At 34.8% G+C, this 4,424-nt stretch overlaps 1 pseudogene across 1 annotated transcript; it reads left to right on the top strand.

Moving 5' to 3' along the window:
- Positions 1-200: 200 nt before the first annotated feature.
- Positions 201-4,420, top strand: LOC143564103 (uncharacterized; annotated as a pseudogene). The gene is made up of 10 exons (XR_013140788.1): positions 201-376; positions 453-566; positions 1,880-2,144; positions 2,240-2,353; positions 3,091-3,240; positions 3,307-3,384; positions 3,466-3,687; positions 3,763-3,849; positions 3,931-4,143; positions 4,234-4,420. The product of XR_013140788.1 is annotated as an uncharacterized LOC143564103 (transcript).
- Positions 4,421-4,424: the final 4 nt, after the last annotated feature.

The raw sequence follows: 4,424 nt of genomic DNA, 5'->3' as shown, positions 1-4,424 counted from the left end.
AATTACATATAACTTGCAGTCCAATTAATCCCGACTAGTCGCCAGTCTCTGCTTCACCACCTAACTAACGCCTAACGATTTTTACAACACTGCTCATAAGTCTAAACGAGCCTAGCCCGGCGCGCTTAGGAAAAGAGCAAAATGTTATAATCCAACTTCCAATTGACAAACACCCCCAAAGGTCAAGTTTTTATTTTTTTGAGCAAAAATGACTGCAATCTTATCCTTCACTACTACTACTACTACACCCACAACCCACTTCAAATTCAAAGCAATAAAAAACTCAACAAGAACCGTATTGTCATTACAATCATCCTCAAGAATCACCACAACACGTAATACCCACCAACACTCCACTCCATTGTTCGTCCCAGAGGTTCAATTCAGAGCCTATTATAATTAATTTGCGAAATTGGCAGCAGAAATTTGATTGTGGCTTGTTTAAATTGCAGGTTGAAAGTGCAGTTGATGCATTGTATCCTGAATTTAGAGCCGTTGATAACCTGGTGGCGTGTAATACGTCTAGAGTTCTTAAAGCGTTTCAGAATGCTAGGGTTGGATCACATGTATGTTGTCTAATTTATTATATTCATGTTAAATTGTTATTAATTTACAAATTGTTTGTCGCTTCGAGCTTGTTTGGGATTTAGTTTGAAAAATGTTTCCATTTTAAAAGCAGTATTTGAGCCTTTTAGAAAACTGTTTTTTAACTTTTGGCTTTTTGAAAACACCGATAAGCATTTTTCAAGCTCAATCTCAAACATGCTCTGAATCTTGTTTTTGCACATAATAAAATATTTGAGTTACATGCATTTACTAAATTCGAATAATTTACTTAAAAAAATGAAAGATCTATAAATTTGATTAACTTTGGTTCGTTTTTGGTTACATTCAAAACCAAAACGAACCATAAGTTTGGTTTTAAAAGAAAGCATAAAACAAAGCCGTCGGTTTTTGTTTCAATTCAGTTTTTTTGTTTGTTTTTTTTCGGTTTTGGATAAGTTCTTTCGGTTTCATGCACACCCCTACTGTACGAACCGAAGGTAAAAAATTGCATGATGGCATTTTCGTAATTATTCTGAATAGTGTAATTACGCTACGACAAAAATACAAGCAGAGGATTGTTACTCTACTTGTATTATGCTGTATTCAAAGTAATTACAAAAATGCCACCGCGTTGTTTTTTTCTTCATCTCGTATGTTTTTGCACAACAATAATAAGCATAGCTTCAAGATATAAAGTTTTTACGGGCGAGATGACATACCGATAAGATTTAGTGTAAGCGAAAAATTGAGAGGTTTTTTTCGTTATTACTCTAGTAGCGTAATTACGCCGCAACAAAAATATGAGTAGAGTAATAATATGTAATAGTTAATCTACACTTTACAAGTAGAGTAATTATTATTAGGGATAATGACCAAAATGTCCATGCTAAAGATTATGCCACTTGTTCAAAATAATCTTGTTGTACACCAAAATAATATCGTCGAACTGACGGTTTTAGGACAAGTGGCAGAATCTGGTTGGCTAAAGTTTTGTGGAGTTAATGATTAAAAGTTTGCGGGCTGACATGATTTAACATGGACATTTTGGGAAGAGGTTGGTCAAATGGACATTCTCTTGATGTAGACTAGTCAAATGGACATTTTGGTCATTATCCCTCATTATTACGCTACAACAAAATACGAGTAATAATAATTACACTAAGCAGCCGCATATATTTTTGTCACCACGTATTTTGTAGCGTAGTTAATATATTCATATTAGTTACAAAAATTCCACCGCATATTTTTTTGTCTTAAATTTGTATGTTTCGCACGATAAAAGTCATTTGTGTTTTATCTAACCCCTAAGTTTTTAATGATTATTTTAATCTAGCATTTTGGTGGTTGCACTGGCTATGGCCATGAAGAAGCCGGAGGCCGAGAAGCCCTTGATCAAGCTTTTGCAGAAATATTTGGTGCCGAATCCGCAATTGTTCGGTCACAGGTTTTATCATTTTATATCAATCATATGTTTTTAAAATTATATTATCATTTTTGTGTGCAACTTTGATATACTCAACACACTTAAATTTCAGTTTTTTTCAGGGACTCATGCTATTACATGTGCTCTTTTTGCTTTCTTGAGGCCTGGTGATGAGGTAATTGTTCATTTTATTGTATATTTAGTTTTATTTTTGTAATGCATATTATTATTTTGTTAGTTTTAAACTATTTGTTGATTTGTTATTACCAGCTTTTGGCGGTTGCGGGTGCACCTTATGATACACTTGAGGAAGTGATAGGAATCAGAGATAGCAATGGATTAGGTTCTTTGAAAGATTTTGGAATCAGTTATCGAGAAGTTGCAGTAAGTTTATTGTTTTTTTTTTCAGTTCAATATTTATGTAGATGTAAATGGGTTGATTCGGGCTATGTTTTAGTTACTAACGGGTCAAACACGTTACACAAGTAATATAATTTTTTTAATCATATTTGAGATACTAACTATTGATCAAAAAGTTCAGTTCAGCCCAACATGTTTTAGCCGGTACAAAATTACACATTTTGACACGAACACATTTCACCTTAAACACAAGTAACACAACCCACCTGCCTTGCCCATTTTCCCACATCTACTTCCAACTAGGGGTGTGCATGGGTCGGTTTGGGTCAGTTTTTGGCTCAAACCGAAAATTTCGTTTTTGGAAAACGTTTGGTTTCAGTGTTTTATTTTCACAATGGGTTCAGTTCGGTTTCGATTTATTTGGTTTTATCAGTTGGCTTTGAAAAATTTGGTCCGAAAAACAAAAGCTCAAAATAATGAATTTGGACCTGAAACACTGGGCCTAACTTTTTTGTTATTGGCGATTAATTTTATATTAAATATTTGAACCTAACATTTTTGGACTACAAAGTTTATTAATTTCTTATAAATCACATAAAATCAAAATTTTTTTTCCGGTTTGGATTTGGTTGATGCAAAACCTAACCGAAAAATCAATTTTTTTAAAAAACATTAAACTAAACCGTCGGTTTCTTATTGGGTTCGATTATTCCGATTACAGTTCGGTTTATTTCGGTATCGACTTGCATACTTTGTTTCAGCTTGCAGAAGATGGAGGACTTGATTGGGACGCTCTTGAGGTTGCTTTAAAACCTCAAACAAAATGTGCACTTATTCAAAGATCATGCGGTTATTCTTGGCGTAAAAGTTTAAGTGTTAATGAAATTTCTAGAGCAATAAACATCATCAAGGTGTGTAATTTACTTTTATAATAATACTTTTGGTCTATGTTTTCTTACAATAACAAGTTATTGCAGTCACAAAATCCAAATTGTTTGGTTATGGTAGATAATTGCTATGGTGAATTCACAGAAGCCATTGAACCTCCAATGGTGGTATGTTATTATCTTTTCGTTTCGTTTTTTTTGTTTTCGTCAAATGAGTTATTTTTTATTTGGGTGGTAACGAATAAACAGGGTGCAGATCTTATTGCAGGAAGTTTAATTAAAAACCCCGGTGGAACAATCGCACCAGGTGGCGGATACGTTGCAGGGAAAGAAAAATGGGTAAAAGCTGCTGCAGCCCGTCTCTCTGCACCGGGTCTCGGGGTTGACTGTGGGTCAACTCCAGGTGATATTATGAGAACATTCTTTCAAGGGTTATATCTCTCGCCTCAAATGGTTGGCGAAGCAGTTCAGGTATTTATTTAAACTTGTTTTCGTAAGGGTAAATAGGTAATTTTGTCAATGACAATCTTGTTTCGTTGTTATAAGGGCGGGTTACTTATAGCTGAAGTTATGTCAACCCAAGGTTACGAAGTGCAACCGCTTCCTCGAGTACCGCGTCACGATATAGTACAGGTTCGGTTTGCCAAATAATAATTTCGTTTATATTTTTGTAAAGGAAAAAAAAAAGATTTATTTGTTTTGGTTAATTTTCAGGCGGTACAACTTGGAAGCTGAGAGAAGCTTCTTGCGTTCTGTGAGGCGGTACAAAGAAGCTCGCCTGTAAGCTCGTATACAAAACCGATTGCGGGCATGACAGCTGGCTATGCATCGGAGGTGATATTTGCTGACGGGACGTTTATAGATGGCAGCACGAGTGAGCTCTCGTGTGACGGACCGTTACGGGAGCCTTTCTATGTCTTCTGTCAGGTTCTGATCGTTTTTAACACCGAAAAATAAATAAATAAATAATAATTGGTTATGCAGTGGTGATGATTTTATTAAAATGTGTTAATGCAGGGTGGCACACATTGGACTCAGTGGGGGTTAGTTTTGGGTGAGATTTTGAATTCTTTGTAGAAAGCTAGAAACCATATGAAGAAGGTTATATGAAAAGAAGCTTTGACTTTTTTTAGTCAAGTTTTAAATTTATGATTTTTGAACTGGTCCTACTATTTTAAATTGGGATTATATATTCATAAGAAATTACA

This window comes from Bidens hawaiensis, unplaced genomic scaffold, assembly GCF_021521415.1.
Source record: "Bidens hawaiensis isolate Kalapana, Puna unplaced genomic scaffold, B.hawaiensis_p1.1 tig00021722_1, whole genome shotgun sequence".
NCBI lineage: Eukaryota > Viridiplantae > Streptophyta > Magnoliopsida > Asterales > Asteraceae > Bidens > Bidens hawaiensis.
This window is presented reverse-complemented; position numbering and strand designations above follow the sequence as displayed.